The sequence below is a fragment of the Schistocerca nitens genome, chromosome 3, assembly GCF_023898315.1.
Source record: "Schistocerca nitens isolate TAMUIC-IGC-003100 chromosome 3, iqSchNite1.1, whole genome shotgun sequence".
Taxonomy (NCBI): Eukaryota; Metazoa; Arthropoda; class Insecta; order Orthoptera; family Acrididae; genus Schistocerca; species Schistocerca nitens.
In genome coordinates, this window is record NC_064616.1 from 807,105,293 (window position 1) to 807,128,733 (window position 23,441).

Below are 23,441 nucleotides of genomic sequence, written 5' to 3' on the forward strand. Positions count from 1 at the left end.
TCGCTGATGAAAAAAGGCTTTTTATTTTGATTCCTCATATTATTTTTAGAAAACATGAATTCTTACAAACTAACGGCACCTGTATACTGATTTGAAAACTATGTATTTTCAAATTAATTTACTATCAATAATAGTAAGAATTTTACGAAGATTTACGGCAACAGAATGGTTTTCACGAACACGTACAACTATAAACGCTTATTGTTTTCTTCGGTGAGACTGAAAATGCAATGGCCACGATATTGATGAAGTGTACCATTTTTTCAATTGAAGGCTACCAACAGACTTTATTGATTTTTGGTTCCCCAAACGTGTACTCCACAATGTAACATATCTTGACGTAATCCAAAGATATTCGCATCGGAGTTATTAATTGCCTGAGTTGTCAAAGAAGTAAGTGAAGCTCTGCTCGGGACAGTTACGGAGATATTTGCATTCATGATATTCATTTAATTGTATTGTTTGTTACTGTTAGGCGGGGGATGGTAGTTTAGGATTTCTCGTTGGACAGTTAATACTTTTGTCGTAAACTGAAAGCGTGTTGCGATATTCACCACCGTAGGTTCAGTGAGGTGTGGTCTCCAAGTTCAGCCATCTTTTTAACAAATATTCTTCCAAGTGAATTTACGAAGGTAACGTTGGCGATGTATAATTGTGATTTGTTACTTATTGGTAGATTTAAACGTTTTATGTATTTTTTGTACCGTTCGGTAAGTGATAAAACTTACGTTAAGCTCTTATTTGCCCATTAACGCATGCCAAGTTTGTAGTGTCATTTAGTTCTTAATAAATTACATCTCAAAGTAGAGCCAAACATTTGTGAAAGAAAGGATGGTAATGAATGGTACTGCGCCTATATACGTTAGACGCTGACGACAGTGGTGTTTGTGTGCGTTCTACATCACAGTTACGAAGCTGTAATCAGCGATTCGTTTTGGTGTAGCCTGTTGCGTTAACTACCTTTTGCTTTATGGTAACAGCCTTTCGAATGTTAGATCTAAGTTATAGCTTCTTTTGATGCTGAGTATTCATAAATATCTTAAGTAAACTATTCGTAACCGGACCTTTTCGGGGGAAAATGCCTTGTTTCCTGTGAAAGTTTTCAAAGCTTGTTACTAACAAACGTATATTCATTCATTTGATTGGTTGTCGTAGTGTGTTACAGTAATACAGACTGAATGATCGCAGATACTATTTATACTTGCGTTCCACTTGTAAGCGGATGATCACAAGAAGCGTCAACCAGGGAATACTGTTATTGAAAACAAATGTTGTGCGTAAATACGTAGTCAGACTTTCGCATTCATACACCTCGCTTTTAATGTTGCATCAAATAAATGTTCATATTAGGTATGATAGGTACTAAACATTTGACGTGAGATTCTTTTCGTAGAATGAATTGGCAGTTTTAAGCTATTTTTACACGAACTTCAAACATGGGCTGTATCTCCTAACATTAATGCACTGGTTTCTTAATAACTAAACGAAACTCTATATCCCTGTTAGTCAACTCCCACACTCCCTATCCACAAACGTTCGGTTTTATTTGGATTATCTTGTAAAAAGAACTAAACGAAACTCTATATTCCTGTTAGTCAACTCCAACACTCCCTATCCACAAACGTTCGGTTTTATTTGGATTATCTTGTAAATCGTTAAGGAAAAAAATTGCGAGAAAGAAGTTTTATTTGTAAAAGTACTTTTCAGTATAATTTGTCACTGATTAATGTAATAGATATTTCACTTAATTTGCTACATGAAATAAAAGATTAGGGTTTCTTTTTTTGCATCCACTATATAAAACTTGAGAATTTAGTTTAAAGGCTATTCTTTCGATACATTCAACCATAACGGAAGTAGAATTGAGTATAGGAAATGTTTTGGAACTGGTAGTTTGAAGTGGGGAAACTAATTTTCTGTTCAGGGCTGCTTGTAACCAATTTCCATGTTTGTTTGTTTGTTTAGAATTAGTTTGTAACCATTCTGGTCAGCATGACACCTGTAAATCCCCCCCCCCCCCCCCAATAATAGGTTTAGTGGAATAGTGGCAACTTGGACATTCTAATTTAAGTTTGTTATTTGTAACTTAATATGTAGGAACCTTTTCAGTTTTAAAATTCTATGTTCTTGGACGAGAAATTAACCAGAATGAGGTCAACCAGATGGTAGTTTAGAGTGTTGGGTAGATTTCAAACAGGTGCCATGTTAAGGGAACTTGTCAGTCATTCCAGATAATGAAGTCTTCTGTGCAGAGTGCTTTAGTGTTTGTTCTTTATACTGATTCCAAACAGCCATTCTTCATACTGAATATTCACTGTTGAGTGTAGTAGATAAAATAAACATTGTAAATTAATTGAGACTTTACTTTCAATTGCTTTTTGTTGCCCAAGGATGTATTTATGATACAGTAAAATTACTAATTGGTTTATTGGAAAACGTGTATCAGCCATGTACTGTGTTAAATGAATGGTTGTTCTGGTCACAGGTCTATTTTTATCTTGGGAATGGGATGTGGTAATATGGTGTGAGGTGAATATAATCTTGTGCAGCAGCTAGAATTTTTTCGTGTTTTATAATTAATGAATGAGTGCAAAATTAACAAATATGATTAGGAAAACACCGGCAGTAGTGCATAAAGTTGTTATTTCAGGGTACAGTTGTGAAATTTATAAATCATGACAAGTATGCAACCAGTTTTCTGAAGGGTGGCAGAGAGAACAGTCTTAAGATAGTCTTCAGGTAGGAATAGTAGTTCCTGTGGAGAAACTGAAAGTAAACATTAGTGACTTGCCTTAAAAGCAATTTAGCTCAAGGGTTTTGGGGATACTTGTGACAAGGAAAATAAGTAATACAAGAGCATATAATATATTCTTTTTTTGTTATTCCATGGGACTCACTTTTATGTTTTAAGACTTCTCATGTATTGTCTTTTGTCCAACTCTAAAGTAAGATACCTACAATTTGTAAGTTTGTCAATGGGGATTTACAGTTACATGAACTAAATTCATGAGGTTTACGTAGTAATGGACTGGTGAAGGGGGGGGGGGGACTGAGCTCGTTTTAAATATTTCAGATGTGTTCTTAAGTTTTCTTTTCATCAATAATGCATTTAATGAGAGAGATGTTCTGTTTAAAGTCACTAATACAGCTGAATTTTAGTGCAGATAAATATGGAATTACCAGTGTTTATTAATAGTGACTAGTATCCCATTCTTTGGGCTGCAATGTTTCCTGTGACCTGCTGAGATAGGCCTGGTGAAAGAAATTGTGCCACATGTTTGTATATATTTGTCTGAGGCATGTAACACTAAGTCTTACTTCAGTATGAACTGATTGGACTAAAAAGGAACATTCTTTGTAGTATGATTGTGTGTTAATAATAATAATAAAAATTGCATGTTCTGAATAATAAACTGCTTGTGGCACAAATATTAGACACATGTACAAATGAGGTAAACTGTTGTTTGAATTGTACTTTACTATGTCTTGTCGTGGCACTGTAGATCATTGTCACATTCCAGAGTCTCCTTTTTTTGCATGTTAATATGTTAATGGTGTGATGAGCCTTGATAGTTTCTCAAATTTCCAGTTTTAAATATTTCGGGCTGCATCTTTTTGTTTCTACTAACTTTGAAACTAATAATTATGTTATTGATGAGATGCAGTTGATGCAGCACTCACAAGGGACTAAGGTAATTAAAGGTTCAATAAGGATGATTTGTGATTAGCAGTCTTTAGTGTTTCGCATAGATGGAGGCAAGTATTGACTCCTCTTCCACAGTCGAATAATAAAATTGAATCAATATTGAGGAACAGTTTTCAGTGACCTGTAGTGTTGTGGTGTGTGCCTTCAAAAACGTGGAGTGTCCCAATAACAATTGTATGCCTAATACACACATCAGATGATACATTAAATTTTCAGTTCAGTCCCAAGTGATTTACATGTATGTGTGGATTACCTTCCTCTAATTGTACTCCACCTACTTTACCATTCATACCTGCTTCCTCCCTCGCCCTCCTGTCAGAGTGAACAGATGAAACAATGAAATCAGTATTTGAAGAATGGTCTGAAACTCTTGTATATAGCACTATATGTGAAAGTTCCAAAATCACTGTCATTTAGGTAACATTCATGTTAAAGATGTCAGCAGTTTTGAAATTACCTCCTCCTCATGAACCAGAAGAGAAAAGGTGCAGTAAATAATGCAAAAAGGAATGACAGGCATTGGGAAATCCAGATTGACTGCTCAGTGGAGGCTCATTAGATGCCATTAGGTAACTGGCACTAAATTTGTGGAAACTTCATCCTACATTCTTGAAATTGCTTCTTTTCTCAATTGCTCCATTGTAACTGTCTCAGAGTTCTATTGTAACAGAAGTTTGTACATTTCTTCCTTAGCTTTTTTGTTTCTCAGTTGACAGTTTCTTTTCAACCCTCTCACTTGTCACCATGTTTATCTATTGTCGCATGACTAAATAAAGGTGCTCTCCAAATCTCACAATTTTTGTGATTTGAACATATTTTTGTTTGATTGTTTTTACTTTAACATTGCTTTTTCTCTTCTGGTTTTGTATGAAAGAATGGATCGAGGATAGTTAGCTACTTGTTCTTTGTTCTACTGCCCCATAGTGTTCTCATAATTGAAATTCCATTTTGTGTTATTGTTGTTTAATTGTGAATATTCATTGAATTTGTTGTAATTGGAAGTTCACCACTTGTTTCTTTCATCTTCTATCTTTATGTAATCTTATGGATATAGATATGATTGCAGGCAGTCATTGGTGCTTAAAGAATTAATGATTTCATCCGTTTGTTTTACTGTATTCTGCTCAGTGACTTGAGTTTTTGTTTTCTCACCTCCTTTACATACCATGCAATGTTGTTTCAACCTTACTCTGTGCTTTCTTTGTCTATGCTTGACAAAAGCACTAACAGATTCTCTCTCTCTCTCTCTCTCTCTCTCTCTCTCTCTCGCATAGTGTGTTGGAACACACACATCCATGTGGTTATTCTGTTCTTCAATAAGCTATCAAGTTAGTTGGGACAGTTCTTAAATGTATTGCACTGAAATTTTTGTGTAGGTACACAATTTCTATTTGCTGTGGTTTCCATTTATAACTAAAGGTGAATGCCTGTCTCAGTAAGTGGTTTACAATTGACTCTTATCCGTGCCTTTTTCAGTTGTGCAGGTAATAGGTTTCTTGTGACCTTGATGTGGACTGAACATAGTGTCTTGCTTTCTTTCCTCTTCACAGAATTTGACAGTGCAGTAGTATGTTGATGTAAGGCATGATAAATATGAGAGAGGCCAGTAGATTTTGCAGGTGTATGATATGTCATCTTGTGTAATGGCACAGTTTTAAAACCTGGCTTTCGAATCTGTTGAGTATCAGAATCTGTGAATAAACAGGCAGGGGCTTATTAATACTGGGACTTCGTGTTTTTTCACTGTATTACATAGTTGTAAGTAAAATCTTTCTGCCATTTGAATAGTATCACTTCAGGGAGCCAGCTGTCTAGAGTTAAAAGATGTAAATGAAACCACCAAAGTATCAAGTGCATGTGTTACTTACTGTCTTGCAAAATATGAACATTATGGAATAGATTGGTTTATACTATAACTTGCACGTCATTCACTGCAGCTCTTGAGTTGTTGCACATTCTTTCCTCTGTTTGTGTTGTCCTGTTAATATAAGTACTCCTGAAAATAGTGTTTCTTCACGGTGACTATATAGGGAACAATAACCCTCATCTTATAAAGAATTGTCTTTCAGTGCCTGTTAAAATTGTCAGTACTTGGCAGTTTATAACTATCAAGATTTTGGTGGAAAAATGAAACATGCTGTGACCTTCTGGAACTAAAAGTTTCTATTTCAGAACGTAATAATATTTAAAGTGATTTTTAAACACGTCTTTGAAGGCAATAATGTTTCATCAGGAATCTGTGATGTGGAATATGAAAGGGTGAAAAGTGCAGTATTGTCATGTAATCAAACACAGTGGCACAGTGTTTAAAACAATAGGACCTCATTCTGAAGCAGTACAGTTAAAAGAACCTGGCTGATTTCCATTCCCATTCTATCATATTAGAACTGTAGCTCTATAATTATTGGCCACACCATTTATGGGACACTAAATGCTTATTTTCCAGCATTCAGAATGTAGGATATTTTCATAAGAGATGATTTGGTGATTATACCATTTCCAGAATAATATGCCTGTCAATTTGGATGTTGTTTCCAAATTAGCCATTGGTGTAACTGGACGTTCAGGCTTTTTGGGAGGAAACTGCTCATGCATGTGAAACAAATACATTTTTACAGACAGACAGACAGACAGACAGACAGACACAGAGAGAGAGAGAGAGAGAGAGAGAGAGAGAGAGAGAGAGAGACCGACCATGTTTGCCCCCATAGAATTTTTAGTCTCCGCATCCAGTGCATGAAAATAAACTAGTTGTCAAAATAAATTAATATGAATCAGTCACATTGACAGCAGCACTCTTCAGTGGAAATTTGACCTATTATTTAAGACCATTAGAGTTGGCTGAAAAGTAAATGTGACTGACAAAGATCTCAAGGAAAAAGGCGATCAAAATTAATGAATCATTTAAAAAATTCAGCTAACAAAAATAAGTGGAATGTTTTCTAATCCCATAGAGTGGCAAGATAAATGTAAACAAAAGTGTTGAAATGTACAAGGTGCTACATTCTAAAGTAGTTTCTTCCCTAAGATACTTTCTAGAACAGTTTAGTCCAAAAAATTGCAGTGAAAGTCTAAAATTTCAGTTTAGAATGGTAAGTCTTCAGTTGGAACAAATTTTAATCCTAAGAACAGCAGCATGCTGTCTTTGAGATGTCACCCTTATTTCCTCAAACAGTAAAGGTGGGAAAATTTTTATATATAAAACGAAATTTAGGGTAATAGCTCACAGAATTTTAGCAGAAGCTGGTACAGCAGTAGCGTGTGTGCATGTGCACACCCTATATTATTATTATTATTATATAGGCAAGGGAAGATACAGTTACAGAAGTAAATGATTGTAAACACAGAATAAGGAATTCTTGTATTTTGCATAAATTCAAGGGTGTTTTGACGTCATATGGCTTACAAATAAGTTAACTTTATTATGGCAGATATACCAACGCAATTAAAAATGAAATTGGCAAAAACTGACCTTGCGTTAATGTAATAAACACATTTACAACCAAGTAAAGTAGTCTCAAAATATACGGTCGATGTGACATATTAACTTAATATAGAAAAGGACAAATTAGTAAGTGGTATGCATGCATACACATGTTTTAGTAAGCAAAGAAAATTTTCTCCTCAGAATATAAAAGAAATAGAGTATGGTAAAGTTTCAGCTGCTTGTAGCATAAAAATCTGAGTCATCCTGCGAGGTAACTGACTTTAATTGGTAAAGAGATGACTCAGTGAATTACTACCAGTATAAAAGATATATGAATAAATGTTTATAAACCAGACTTTAGGCTGTCATTGCCGACCTGTTGCTTCAGGTCATTACTCATGAACAGAGGAAAGAGTAAATAAATTCAATTACATGTGGAAAAGTGGCAATCTGTTAATCCTTCAGTCCAAAAAGATGTAATTGGTGTCAGAAAAGTCTTTATAAATAAAGCAGCAGAAAGTGTAGTGAAAGTAAAAAAAAATGCCTCGTTTACTGCTAAAGTAAATTGGTTGAAGAGATATTTATATAATTATTTAAATGTTTTTAATATACTGTATTTTTCAACTGGTCTAAAAAGTAGAAAATAATTTGTATTAGTCCCATATAGATTCCTAACTGCCTCACAGATAATCCTGAATATTTGTGGTTGTAAATTTTTAATAGTCATGGGAAAACTGGAAAGATTTAAAAACAAAAGCATTGGTTGCAAGCAGTACATAATTTATGCATGACTAGTACAAATACTTACTATTATCTGTTGCATGCAGTCTGCATTTTTCATTTTAAATCGTACAACTATTTTCATAACTATTAAAAATTCATAATTACAAATTGTCAGGACTATTTGTATGGGACTAGAAGAAATTATTTTATAGTTTTTGGTCAAAATTAAACGCCTATCTTCAGTTAAGTAATTAATGTCTACTTTTTAGTCGTGCGTGCGTGTCGGAGAGAGAGAATTTTTAAGAGGTCAGACATTTTGATGAGATTACAAATGAGACACATGGTAAATTTCAGGTTTATATCTGTTTATCTCATCTGAATCAGTGTATTGTTTCTTCCTATGTACCTCTTGCAAAATTACCATGAAGATAAGAGATTAGAGCCCACACAGAGGCTTACCAGCAATCATCATTCTTGTGAACCATTGAAGACTGAACAGGAAAAAAGTGAAATGGCAGTACCACACAAAGTTCCATTTGCCACACACTGGACAAGACAGCTTACATTGCATTGTCATCCAGTTCTGGGCTATGTTGAAATTTTCTAGTCTCTAGCTCATCTGGACGTTAGTTTAAAATCAACTGCAAAATTTGTACTCGACGTACAGACAAGAAATCAAAGTAATGAAAACGTATTAAAACTTGGTGACTGGCAGGAGTGAGTGCAAGTCAGTTTGCTGCTGTTCTGCTAGCATTAATTACTATTTATGCATAATTCCTAAGAAAAGGTGAATGTAGAAATGCAGAAAACATTACACATTAGGTTGTTTTGTGTGACAAAAGTTTTATGTAAAATAGGTAGGAGGAATGAGCAAGCTAACTAGACAGAAATCACTTTTGTTAAAAAATAAACTCCAACTATAGAGAAGCAGTTCTGATTGTCCAAAAAAAGGAAAGGATCACTGTTAAAAATTAAATGTACATGTAACATCCTGCATCAGTCTTAAGTGTACATTTTACAGGATACTTACAATCGTACCATATATTAATGTTTCTTCCTGGTCCGTTAATAGCTTTTTTTTGGGGGGGGGGGAGGGGATGTATATTAGTTTAACTGTTGGTGTCTTGAGAGATATGATGAGGGAAGAATTATGACTTATGGAACTGCTTAGTTCCAAGTTTTGCTTTAATAATTTATTCATGATGGGGCACCACAGCTGATTGGTAAAAAACCAGTACATTGTTTGAGATAGAAATATTATGTAGCTGTGATGGATAAAAGGTGTACCCTTTCCATTCTATCTGATTGATAAGTCATTGAAAGTATAAGTAAATTTCTGAAATATGTTAGGGAATGTTAAGTATGAGATCAGATTTTTCTCTGGCTTCCCCATCTGTCAGATCTGTGACCTGTTGTGCTGTTCATATTTGTATGCAGGGTGTAAATTTTAAGTTGACAAACCAGAATAACTCGAAAAATAAGCTTCACACAAAAAAGTGTGTAGATTTCAAAGTTGATTATTTTCGAGGGAGACTTCTGCTGGTGCAAAAATTAGCCTGCCACCCCAGCCCCCTGGTGGTGGGTGGGAGGCAACTTTAAAATTTCAAATGGACACCCCAATTTTTTACTGCAGAATCAGATTCTACATAAAAAACTATGTACATTTTGTCTTAAACATTTGTTTTGATTCTTCGTAGTTTGTGCTGTAATTCAAGAAAATGCATATTCTCATTTTTTCTTGGAAAATGGTTACAGATAAATAAAAAATACTTATTTACTTCGTAAATTTTGATTTGCTAAAACTAAAATTCTCCTCCTCTCCCCATAGGGTGGGGTTTGAGAGACATGAATTAGTTTTACAAATGTTTGGGAAAAAATTAATATTTGGGGCAACATTTGTAAAACTCTAATTCCTCTGTCTTAAACCCCACCCTATGGGGAGAGAGGGGAGTTTTAGTTTTAGCAAATCAAAATTTACGAAGTAAATAAGTATTTTTTATTCATCCGTAACCATTTTCCATGCAAAAATGAGAATGTGGATTTTATTGAATTACAGTGCCAACTACCAAGAACCAGAACAAATGTTTAAGACAAAATGTATGTAGTCTTTTTATGTAGAATCTGATTCTGCAAAAAAAAGATGGGGATCCCATTTGAAATCTTAAAGTTGCCCCCTGCCCCACCCCCCAGGGGGCTGGGGTGGCGGGCTAATTTTAGCACCAGCAGATGTCCCCCTCGGAAATGATATTCTATATATTTTTTGTGTGAACCTTATTTTTTGAGTTATTCTGGTTTGTCAACTTAAAATTTACACCCTGGATATTGTGGCCTCTTTAATTGTAAAACAATCATACCATGTGTCAATCATTTGAAGGAGCAAGTATTAACTGGGGAATGCAGGAATTTACTACAAACCCCTATGTATTGGTGTCGCAGGGGCTGTGAAAAACCATTAATTCATTATAGTGCAGTCTTTTATGGGCGGTAGGACATCAAACAGGCTGACTTGGAGCAGGAGCGGCACCACTGGACATTTTAATTACCACTGTCTACACTTTCACAAATAAATTCATAAAACTTTGTCAGCATGATCAGGAAGGATTCAGAATTCACACTCATAGCAGTGGAAGTTCAAAAACATAACAAAATACTTTTTTTGTGTGTGTAAAATCTCATTTTTTTTACTTGCTATTGGCTGCATTTGTTGCTGTAGGTACACTTTTTTTCATAAGTAAGAGATTCTTCAATGAATTTTGCACAGTGTACAAACCGTACTTACAGGTGTATGAAACTCTAGAATTTATTTAATTTTTGAAAAAATAATTGAGCTGTTAAATTTTAAACTTCATGTTTAGAAAAAATTCAAATTCTCAATTTTTACCACAGTTTTTAATAGATTTGGAAAATTCTAGATTTTGGCATTAAGGAGTTTGTGTTTAATAAGAATACCAAGTTTGAAAGTAATACGATATTTATTTTGGGTGTTACATGTACTTAAGTACAGAAATTTGTGTTTTGGGGGAAAATGGCCTTCCAAGTTTCTGCGTGTATTTGGCATTCTTTTAGAACTGTCCAGCACCATAAGCAGATTCTTTTTCATTTTCTAAATAAGTCTTATTCCTTTCCACATTCCTAAGATGCACTCTTCTTGATTTTATCATCTCCAAAAATTAATCTGCTTTCACTACAGGCTCTTTATCATGTACAAAGCTTTGATGCAGTTCACTCTGGGCTTAATTCCATTTTCTCTAAAACATATTTTCTGCTTTTCACACCATTATTAAAACATAAAACTGCATCATAAACACCAATAGCAAGTGCATTACTTCCCACAATAAAAGTATGGTTTGGTTAAAATTTTCATTTGGGTTTTGGATACTGCCATGAAGAAATTTCTTCAGTAAGTTTTCATTTGCAAAGTCCCTGAATTTGATGGCTTCCTTTACAGCAGTTGTTGGAGAATTCCTGTGACTATATTCTTCACTGCCAGCAATTGACTTTTGGTAGCCACACTATGATTCACTTTCTTTTGGGCACAAGTTGCGGACAGGGTTATTATCTGTGGAAATTTTGTGGAAGTGTAAGACCCAAATTGCTTGCTTCCTATTTTGCAAGTCCCTCTGTGTTATTTCTCATCTACAAGCCATAATGACTGTAGGTTGTCAGTTTCTGCATTCGTCAGTCGTCCTCTCCCTTTTATTCCCTTTCCATCAGGTAATTTTTTTCCTGAAAAATCTTTTCTCAGCCTTCTAAGTCTAGTGCCAAGTCTTTTCTGTACATGTCCCACACATTCTAACTTCTGCACAATCTGCTTCTAATGGAGCTCATTCTTGAACCTCAAGCAAAGCTTTATATCACCATCACCAAGGTACTTCACATATAGCAGGTCATGGGAGGCAACAGATCTGGTACACAGGCTGACAATTCCGTGCACTTCCATACCTCCACTTGAGCCTTCATAGTTCATATTACATTCATGATCTGGAATTCCTTTCACACAACTATGACAAAATTTGCTCAACACTTCAGCATCAAGTGCCTTGCCAGTGTCAATAGATGTTGTTGTTGTTGTAACATTACCATTCTATGAAGTGTGCCCTATTTTTTGCGAGGTACCATCAAAAGTGGCCACTTTGTCCGTATCACCATCATGTTTGATCAGATTCTTCTGTAGCACTTTTCATTGATGATTCTGCAACTTCTTTTCCATCTCAAAGCAGTAAGCCATAATATCTCTCAAATTTTGCTGGAGGAGGTGGAAGGTTCAGCACTGAACAGTGTTCTTGCTGCATTTTGTCCCCTACCAATACAGTGCATGCCATATGCTACTCTCAAATTCACATCATAGCATTTGTATACAATTTTAGATGTCATGCAAGATGCACGAACATTGCATTTGCAGCATGTTAGAGATAAGTTCATAGAAGACCTTTCCTGGCACTCTCATATTCCACCACGGACACACTACAAATCAAAGCAATGCTTGCACATAACATCGTCCAATATTAACTGTGACTGTATGTTAACATCAACAATAATGTTCCACAAACATTCAGATTCACAGCCTCCGTTTTCATTATTGCAAAAAAAGTTTTCTTCTTGAAGCACTTGACAGCTGTTAGTTTACCAGCTCTGAGAGGTTATAGTCTTGAGCCCCTGGTGTAACATTTGGTGTAGCACCCTTTACTGTGTATCTGTTGCCCTGGTGTTGTTGTTTATGGATGAAGCAACGAATTCTAGGCATCTTATATGATATGTGACAAACGCACACACAACACAGCCAAATGAAACTCATTTCGAAATTTTCACCACCAAACTGTAAGCTTTTCAAAACAAAGAAAATAAAATTCACGTTGATAGCAGCAAATAAAGTATATCAGTAGTCCTTTGTTTCACGTATCTCTGCCGCAAATATAAACATTCAAATTCTACTGAGGGAAATACACTTACATATGACAGAAGAACACTGTGCAAAGGGGTGTTGCATTGCATCTCGGTACACTTAAGACCAAATAACATGGCTTATAATCTCTCAAATATGTATTTTCTATATCAAACTATTTGGGAACATGTTCACTACCAAATAGCATATTTTTGAAAAATCTAATTTTTCAAATTTTTGACATCCTATCCTCCCCCCCCCCCCCCCCCCTTTCAAATGGAATGGGAAGAAATGCATGCATTATAATGGGGTGTACACTCTGCCGTGCACCTCAGTCATTTGTAGAGGATGGATGTAAAGCTGGGTAAAGTTGTGGCAGTGAGGTATGGAGCTACCTATTGTCAACTTCCAAACTCCTGACACTAAACTATGGGTGGAGAGACATAGATGGAGATAAGAGCACATCAAAACAACTTAAACTTTACTTACTTCCAGCATGCTGGAGGGTAATTGGCAGCAACTTTCTGTGATTCAATAAAATTACAAAACTCTTGAGTATTAAAAATGGTATCTGATAAGTAAAACATGAAGTAAAGGGAAGGGCAGGTTACAAGGATAAAAAACATGTTGCTACTAAGACACTTCTGTCATTGAATTGTACCACACCACATGTAGCAGGAAACAAACCTGCTTTTCTATGTAATATACAGATGGCACTTTGACATGAATTGTGTTTGAGGAATGACAATCAACAAGCAGTTCATCATGTGTGGAATGTAACATTGCTCAGGCCAAGAGTAGAGAGCCAGACTCTTAAAATGAGAGCATTTTGAAAAGTAATGTATGCGAATTTTGTGTGTGGAAACTCACAGCTTTTTAAGTAAAACAAACGTTATTAACTCTCTACATCTTTATTCTCAGTGTCTAGATATTTGCAGCCCTCTGTCACTAGATGCCTCTGAATTGTACCATGAATATGAGGAATCCGGTAAAACATGAAATCTGACATTTCTGCGGTCAGAAAAAGATCCTGCATGAATGGGACCAATGAAGACTGAAGAGAATCGTTCAATGTGACAGAAGTGCAAACCTTCCACAAATTGCTGCAGATTTCAATGCTGGGCCATGTGAACCATTCAATGAAACGTCATTGATATAGGCTTTTGGAGCCGAAGGACTGCTTGTGTACCCTTGATGAATGCACAACACAAAGCTTTATGTGTCGCATGGGCCCATCAACACTGACATTGGACTGTTGATGACTGGAAACATGTTGCCTTCTTGGAAGAGTCTCGTTTCAAATTGTACTGAGCAGATGGATGTGAACTGGTATGGTGACAACCTCATGAATCCATGGACTCTCCATGTCAGCAGGGGACTGTTTGAGCTGGCGGACGCTCTGTAATGGTGTGGGGCATGAGCAGCTGCAGTGATATGGGACCCTTCATACATCTAGATAAAACTCTGACTGGTGACACATACAAAAGCATCCTCTCTGATCCCTTGCGTCCATTTATGTCCATTGTGCATTCCGTTGGACTTGGGCAATTCCAGTAGGGCAATGCAGCAGCCCACACATCCACAATTGCTACTCCAGGAACTCTCTTCTGAGTTTAAACACCTCTGCTGGCCACAAAACTCCCCAGACATGAACATTATTGAACATATCTTGGATGCCTTGCAATGTGCTGTTCAGAAGAGACCTCCACCCCCTCATACTCTACAGATTTATGGACGGCCCTGCAGGATTCATGGTGTCAGTTCCCTTGAGCACTATTTCGGACATTATGCCACATTGTGTTGCGGCACTTCTGCATGCTTGCAGAGGCCCTTGGGGAGGAATCTTAAAGTTTGAAACATCAGATAAGGAACTATGCAGTTCAAATTTCAAAATTAAACAAATTAAAAGAGAGAACAGGAGGTTACTACCAAATAAAATCATCTAATCATCTTGAGGTCATCCTCACCCCAATGTTGGTTCCATGTCAAAAAGGTAAAAGGGGCCTAAGGAATCTGGAAAAAAATGGACATCATGAAATGACACCAAAAGTTACCAAAATAATGTAATGTAAAATGCAATAAAAGTAGAGCAGGAGGGATGTGGGAGATCACATATTGCATGAAATTACTTACAAAAATTCTGTAACAATAGTTCCCCGTGCTACACGACCAGGAACACAAACAGGAAAACTAGTGATAGTCAATACTAGCTGTGAGTACTGAAGCCACACAGCACAAAGTGTAGGTGCAGTACAAAAGAGATATGAGATTGGTGACTTGTTTAAAGAGGAAAAGCAGGAAGTAACAGCAGAAAGATGGAACCATGCATCTGCAAGCCTGTGCAGGTTCACAGGCAAACCTGTAAAAGTATGTGTATTGTCTTCCACCTTCCACTATCTGTTCTCACTCAGTTAGCAATGAGCTCTTGAAGTGTGATGTGTAACAATGGATCCTATGTTCTATTGGTGTTCTTATTAATGAAGTTTGCCATAAGTGTGTGTCAAATGTTTCCTAGAGACAGCCACTTTAAGTGAAGATTACAGTGAAGAAAAAAGTGTTGGTTTTTACTTAAAAGTTGCCTCAGAGGTTAACTCAACCTAAAAGTACCATGGAATTAAATACTTAAAGAAATTCCATCACCTGTTTGGCCAGTCTTGCTTGGACCCTTTTAAGAAACCTTAGCAGCCTATAAGAAAGGTCTGAGAGAAATAATGTTTGATTATTATTCAAAAAATAAAAGCCCTTTTATCACTGTAATACCAGGAAAGTCATTGTTTCCAACATGTTATCCTAAGATATTGGTCATTAACAAAGAAAGGGATAGTGATAGTTCAGATAAAGAATTTTGTGATTCATCAGAAACCATAAAAAAAGTGGATGTGGCTTGTGAAATCGTAGGTGTGTTGGCTGCTAGTAAAATTAGAAAACTTGAGTGAAGGAAAAGACCTTTTGCATTGAACGCAAAAATTCAGAAAGTGGCAATTACTGTCAAAAAGGATTTGGAAGTTTCATGTAAAAAGAAAAGTTGCACTAGACCATATGGAAGTTCTAAACATTCTGTGACCAAATATGATTTCATAGGAAAACTAAAAACTAAATGCTGTATTTCAAACAGAGGATAAAGTTAATATTGTCAGTTTACTACTAAATTCTTGGAATCTAGCAAAAGTGATGAATTTTACATGTCAGAATGTTTGGTTAAAAAGTCAGTCAGTAAAAGAACAGGGAATTTCATCTGCATTACAAAAGAAAAATGAATCTTGACTTCGTAGATGAAAACACGATTGAAAAGATTATTAGAGTTTATCAAGAACCTGCTGTTTGATGCTTGGAAAAAAGATTGGTTTCTGTGAAAGTAAATGGTACTAAGCTTCAGAGATAGAAAATGTTAATATTGTGTAATTTTAATGAATTATCACTGAATTTAAAAAAACAAAATCCTAACATTAAAATTGGAAGTTCGAAATTTTGCAAGTTGAAACCGAAATGGTGTATTGTTGGAGAGGCATCTGGCACACACAATGTTTGCATTTGTTTGTATCACCAGAATATAAAGACGATAGATAGGGCCAATCTTAAGAGTTGACTGTATCTTTTGGAAGTTCTGGTTTACAATAAGGACAGTTATAATTGTGTGATCATGGGAAAATGTTAAGACTATCCAGGCAAACAATATTTACTTGACATGTTTGAAGAATTGGAAGATAAGATAATGACTTGATGCCTGACAATATAGAATACAAACAGTGAGTGACACAAGACAGAATGGAAATGGTGACAATTACAAAACCATGAGAAGAGTTTTTTGAAATGTTGGTAACTAACTTGAAAACCTGAAAATGACTCTTTTATTGCTCAAGCTCAGGTTAAATTTCTGAAAGACAAAGGAAACCACGGCAGTTGAGAACTGTTAAGTTCTTACTGACTTTTCTGACAACTATTCCTTTGTTGTTAAAGCTGAAAAGCAAGGGCACCACTGAATAAACAGACAGGCTAAAGTTCACCCATTTGTAAACTGTTATAAAATAGTCACAGTTTTTGTGTCATGTGACTACCTGGAACACAGCACTACAGCAGTGCACACTTTTCAACTGCAATTAACAAACTACATAAAACAGCACCACCCTTCTGTAAAGAAACTGATCTACATTCTCAGATGGTGTTGCAAGCCAATATAAAAACAAAAAATATTAACATCTATCACAAAGACCATGGACTTGATGCAGAGTGGCCCTTTTTTGCATGCTGCCATGGGAAGAATGCATGTGGTGGCATCAAGGGGACAACAGGATGAGCTGTCACAGAAGCTAGTCTGCAGTAGACATATGAGAGCCAGATCTTGACACCTCAAAAATCTTTATATTCTGTAAAGAACAGGTAAGAGGGATTACATGTGTTTTTGTAAAATATGTGGATATACAAGAACTCTACCAATGTCTTGTAGGAAACATCACTTGTCAGAAGAGTAAAGGCACCCAATCTTTTCATTGTTTTAAACCTCAGACACACAACTTTCTCAAGTGTAAGTTCACACTAACCTCCCCTGACAGTGAACTTCACCAACGTGGAAAACTTGCATCACTGACACTTCCAAATAAGGCCATAGTGGCTTGTGTTTATGGCAAATAGTGGTGAACTGCTGAAGTTGATAATATTGATCGTCAAAATCAAGATGTGTATGTTACATTTTACCACCCACCAGGACCAAGAACCTCATATAAAAAACCTCATTTTAGGAGATATCCCATGACTTTAGTCACCTAAGTGTAGAATTTAATGCTATATTAATGACATCATCGGTAATTGGGAAGAAGCCTTGGGTCTCGCAGTCGTGTGTGCACCACAAACATTATACATCAAATGCCTCACTGTTGAACCATTTCCAACACAGACAATAGGACAATGCATTGTTAACTGAAGGAAATGATTAATGGGAGCATATTATTACTCCTTCAAGTTAGTGCTGTAGTGCAAGACTAATTTTACTTACGTCACTTGTCAGTGACATCCTCACTGTGGACAGTGCCAATGTCTGTATATGCAGACAGCAGCATTCATTGTTTCCTGCAGTTGGGAAAAACTCGCGCAATATCTCTGAATATGGAGAGTTTCAGATGGAAGATATTTCCATGGCAGGCATAAGTTACAAAAATAGAACTGGAATGTATGCAGTTCACAAATTACCCCTTCTTCGGACGACGACCTCCTCTCATAATAGGTGACTTCAAGGATTTCTGTAAATGCTCAATGTATTGTGTGTGGACAGGTGGATCATTATATGAAACAAATTCTATACAGTGGTTGATAAGATCATAATCAATACCTTCTTTTCAATAATTGTGAAAAGATTTCCACCCATGACTCTCGTACCAGGGGAAATAAAATGCTTTATCAAGGGCACTACAGTGACCTTACTCTGAGAGTATGCATGTAGGTTAAAGCACTTTTTCAGTTCTCTCTCTGTGCCACCAAAGACCAGATGTGTTAGATTTTATTTTTCAGGAGATGTCCTTTGTCATAATGAGGAGTTACACGAGGATTTGCTTTGTCAGTTTCTGTGATATTTGTCATGGCAATTGATGCGGACACTTGCATTTGAGACAGTGACATAACACCCTTCAAACAGAATGAGTGAGAGCCACACACAGTCTTGATAGACACTTTACTTTCAGAAGCAGTGCCTTCTGATGTATAGCTCCTGCCAGAAGCAGGAAACGGTAACAACACTGTTTCTCATTGCTCAATTTTGACGTGTCAGACCAAGTATTCCTCTTAATTGAAGTCCTTTTCCTACATTTTGTGTAATACAGTTTGAAAGGGAACGCAGTGTCACAGGTTTTCTTGTAAAGTTTAACACGTCTATCCATGACATGGATACAATTTCTTAGTTCTGCATTTCGCAACAAGCTATACCCCCAACAAAATTCTAAGAATTTTCCCACTAGGTTAGGTTAACTACATATTAGAAGGAATTAATTTCTGCCACGAAAGAGTACCTTTGCGAGATATGAAGACAGATTGTCATTACTCTTCATACTACTGTATGATACTCCCTTGGCAAAATAGAAAACAGCATCCAAATTTGCTACTTCGGCAGTGAGGTACTGGATATGTCGCTCATATTGCATACACAGCTTTGATATCCAAGACTCTTCCAAATTACTGCATTGTCTTAATAAAAAGATACCAGTTTCATTTAGAACAGCATATGAGAACGAATTTACTTCGTATGGAAGAAACTTAGTTTCCATTGAGTAAGTGATTAGGAAAATAATGAAAATTTAAATTACTGTGAAAGAACTAAGAGATTGAATTTTGGTATGTCAATTAGTTCACACAGATTTACCTTTTGCTATGCATTTGAACACATTCCTTCTAAATCCTCTATGGTGGAGAACTGTTGATGGACAAAGAAAGTCTGTTATGTCAACTGAACCAAATGGAAGGAGCAGATTTAAATGTAGGAGTCTAAACCTGATTGATTGTAATCATAATTTAATTGTATCAAAAAGCTACCCTAGTTAAAAGCACACTTTGAAAAATGTATGATAGAGCACAGAATAGAAAACGATGTACAAGAAGCAAGTGCTGCCCCAAAAGAAAGTACTGCTAGACTGCAGCTAATTAGAAAATATAAATACAACAGCAAAGTAAATGTTTGGGTAATGTAAGTGGGAAACAAAATAATTGATAACAGGCAATAAGATTCAAATATAAAAAGAAGAAAACATGTAAAATATAAAAACAATACTCATTTCAGGAATAACATAAACAAAGATGCAAAGAAAAGTGGGGAGGAACTTTCACAAAACAATCTTGATAACTAAAAACAAAAATTAATGGAAAGGCACTTTCAGATAACTTGTTCAGAAAGCTTACGAGTAGGTGTAGTATCTTTAAAAATGAAGATGGAATTATGTTCCAACATAAAGGTATTGGAATTATGACAAACTATGGATCCCTATAAAGTGTGTTTCATCATTGTGGAGGAATTTACAACACACTAATACTATCAAACAACAAATATCAAGGATTGATATAGTACTGGAAGATTTTGGATCTCACTATAAATAAGATAAACAGTGAATTTTGTAAGTCAGTATCTGTTATCAAGAAAAAAACCTTAGTGGGCTTTTGTAAATGAACAGCAGTTATAGTAGGCCTGGTAAAGAAGATTGTTAAACACATACAGGGCTTGACATAAATATGGAAATACCAAAAACACGTAAAAATAATAATCATGCCTAATATGGTGTAGGAAATTCGTTGGTATTTGAACAGTATCCTACCATCTCAGAATGGATAAATATAGGTGTTGTACAGATTTCGAGGAAATCTCATACCATTCTTCCAGCAAAATAGTGGAAAGTTCAGGTGGTGGTGGATAGTGATCATGCGCATTCCTCTCCAAAGTAGACTACAAATGCTCAGTAATATGAGGTCTGATGACCGTGGTGGCCAGGGGAGATGTAACAGTTCATCCACATGTACACAAAACCAGTCATTGATGACGCAAGCTGTGTGTATAGCGGACCCCAGTACACGCCATCACTGCTGTGGAAGAAACATTGACCCATGTAATGGACCTGATCAGCCAAAATGGTCACATAAACCTTGGCAGTAATATAAACTTGCAGAGTATTCATGGAGCCCATGGAATACTAAGCTGTGGCTGCCCAAATCAGTGAACCCACGTTGCGTTTCACTCTTGGTACATAAACTTGGCTGGAAGTTAGAAACAGTGCGAAGACTCATCTGAGCAAATAACTGTTTTCCATTGCCACATAGTCCAGGTTGTATGGGTGCAGCAGTACATTTTCCTGTTAAGAGCATATGCATTAGTGATGAGTGGTTCCCTTACTTTTTCCTACAATCCTCTTTAATACCTGTTTGTCACAATCACTCAGCCCACAGTTTTGTCTCTGTTGTATGCAGTATAAATCTGTGATACGATGCCTCTTCAAACATCAAACACTTTGGCTATGTTTGCTACAGAAGCACCCACCATAGGAGCCTCAACAATTTGTCCTCATTCAAATTCACTTAGCTCCAAATTAATGCATCCACAACTGCACAAAAGTGTTCTAACTAGGATATTGAGGAAAGTGCACAAGTGCCATTCATGTTCAAATAAAGCAGTGCAACCTGCAGGCTTGGTTAGCATCTGGATTTATGGTCAAGCATTCATTTCTTGTGATTTTTCCCATGTTTTTATCAAACCACTGTAAATATTGTACTTTATATTGAGCATACTATCTGGGGGATCTAAAATGAAAAGATGCAAGGGAAAAAAATCTTGAAGGTGTATGCTGTAAAGTCATAGTTTGATATGGAAAAAGCAGAGGGAAAAGAGGAGCAGTTATTGTACTACGTTTTGAAAAATGGTAAATAATCCTGTCACCACCGCCATCATATAGAGCTGTTAAGTTAAAATGAGCTGCTGGACATAGCTTTATGGAAACAAGACGAGTTACAGCATTTGAGAGAAACAGTGCTGAAATAATTTCCTCTGTATACACTTCAAATATACAGGGTGTTTCAAAAAGGTACGGCCAAACTTTCAGGAAACATTCCTCACACACAAAGAAAGAAAATGTTATGTGGACATGTGTCCAGAAACGTTTACTTTCCATGTTAGAGCTCATTTTATTACTTTTCTTCAAATCACATTAATCATGGAATGGAAACACACAGCAACAGAACGTACCAGCGTGACTTCAAATACTTTGTTGCAGGAAATGTTCAAAATGTCCTCCGTTAGCGAGGATACATGCATCCACCCTCCGTCTCATGGAATCCCTGATGCGCTGATGTAGCCCTGGAGAATGGCGTATTGTATCACAGCCATCCACAATACGAGCACGAAGAGTCTCTACATTTGGTACCAGTGTTGCGTAGACAAGAGCTTTCAAATGCCCCCATAAATGAAAGTCAAGAGGGTTGAGGTCAGGAGAGCGTGGAGGCCATGGAACTGGTCCGCTTCTACCAATCCATCGGTCACCGAATCTGTTGTTGAGAAGCGTACGAACACTTTGACTGAAATGTGCAGGAGCTCCATCGTGCATGAACCACATGTTGTGTCGTACTTGTAAAGGCACATGTTCTAGCAGCACAGGTAGAGTATCCCGTATGAAATCATGATAACGTGCTCCATTGAGCATAGGTGGGAGAAACTAAAATGAGCTCTAACATGGAAATTAAGCGTTTCCGGACACATGTCCACATAACACCTTTTCTTTGTGTGTGAGGAATGTTGCCTGAAAGTTTGGCCGTACCTTTTTGTAACACCCTGTATATAGAGAAAATAGGATGGTAATAACAGCCCAAACGAGAATTAAGCTTTTTATCACCTGTCTTGTAGAATGTGAACGTACTGACATGTTCTCTAGAATAAGGTTCTTAATCAAGAATAGCAAAAATTTGCTGCCCTAGGATGTAAAACACCTGATGGTAGGAGTGAGAGAGAGATCGTAAACAAAACAACCAAGCAGAAATAGTGCTCAATAAGCAGAGAAAATGGTTCATCTCGAATATTAGGATTAACAAGATGAGTATAATGAAGACATATGTTTAGAGTTTGCTATATGCCATTGGAGAATAAAAGTGCTCAAAATTGTAGTACTGTAGGTGGATGCTAAAAACATATGGATAACCTAATGTTGTGGGTTTGAGTGTACCAGATTGAAGATCTACAGAGAGTAGGTACCATGCAGAAAACAATAGTGGAAGCAACAAATTAGGAAAATAGCAGGATAGTGTCATGTGTAGTATATCTAGTGCCTGATGGGTTATTACCAGCTAAAGGATGACTGCAATCCAGTTGAAAGGTTGACTACAGGGTTGGTTGTATGGTTATAGTGATTATTCCTTTCTGACTGTTATATACTAAGACTTGGCTAAAGAGTGTGTGTGTGTGTGTGTGTGTGTGTGTGTGTGTGTGTTTTTTATTGCATTTGAGTTAATTCTGGAACCAGTTGACTGGGCTGGATTATAAATTGCGTCTGGCAGCTGATATTGAGGCAATATGCATATTAAATCTCACATTTATTTTCCTACAGATGCTGACTGCTACATAAAAACTACACTTGAGATTGTTGTATATACTTACAAAACTGTGTTCTGGATGTATCTAGATTATGTCAAACTGTTAAGTTCCAAGATTGTTAACATCTTGGAGTGTCCCTCTTACTGCATAATGCATGTCTTATAACAATCAATTGATATGTTTTCATGTATTTGTTTTTGGAGAAAATTAGTGTACAGTGTAAAACAGTTATGATCAATCCATAAATAAGGGCTGTAACTGTTACCAAATGCCCGAATTTAAGATACTGTGGACTAAATGGAATGAATTTTTGATATTGCAGAATGATCAGTTTGTTATGTGGCACAAAAAATATATTTGTGTAGAAACTGTTAAGGGTAATGAATATTGTATTTATGATAAGGACAGTCTTAGGGATTTCTGCTGTTCTGAAACTGTAATTTTTTTCCCCTCCCACTAACTGGTTTGAGTAGTGTTTTGAAAATTAAAACAAAAGCCCATAATGATACTGATTAACAAACATTTTGCATCTACTTTGATGTAAGATAGAACAACTGTAGCTTCATTTGTCTAGCAGTCTTCTACAGTTAATTTTTCAGTTATGAGGCTGACCAGAAAAACCGTTTTGTTGCTTTGTTTTATTCTTTGTCATCACCCA

The 23,441-nt window shown here is 36.3% G+C and overlaps 1 protein-coding gene across 2 annotated transcripts in view; it reads left to right on the top strand.

The window, feature by feature from the left end:
* The first annotated feature begins 364 nt into the window (after positions 1-364).
* The window catches only part of LOC126248835 (ras-like GTP-binding protein Rho1), a 57,413-nt gene continuing 34,336 nt past the window's right edge, over positions 365-23,441 (top strand). For both annotated transcript variants that reach the window (XM_049950249.1, XM_049950250.1), the window contains exon 1: positions 365-632. The gene's annotated coding sequence lies outside the window, so the exon portion shown is untranslated. The remainder of the gene's footprint in view (positions 633-23,441) is intronic.